Raw genomic sequence first — 201 nt, 5'->3', positions numbered from 1 at the left:
TCCGGGGAGAGGGTTCCCAAAGGGAGAGGAACCCGCCGATCCTCGGCCTCTACCGCTCTCTCACTGCTGTTCCTCTGAATAAAGTGTTCTGAAGGTGACCGGAGATGGCTGTGTGGTGCGTGAGCTGCCTGTGCTCCTGCTCCGGAGCTGGCGCAGGGCTGGGTAAGGGGTGTCAGGGCAGCGGGGAGCCGCGGTGCAGCT

Source organism: Buceros rhinoceros, unplaced genomic scaffold (assembly GCF_000710305.1).
Source record: "Buceros rhinoceros silvestris isolate BGI_N320 unplaced genomic scaffold, ASM71030v1 scaffold39892, whole genome shotgun sequence".
In the NCBI taxonomy this organism is placed as follows: Eukaryota; Metazoa; Chordata; class Aves; order Bucerotiformes; family Bucerotidae; genus Buceros; species Buceros rhinoceros.
The sequence above is the reverse complement of the archived record's forward strand: the minus strand, read 5'-3'. Positions refer to the sequence as shown.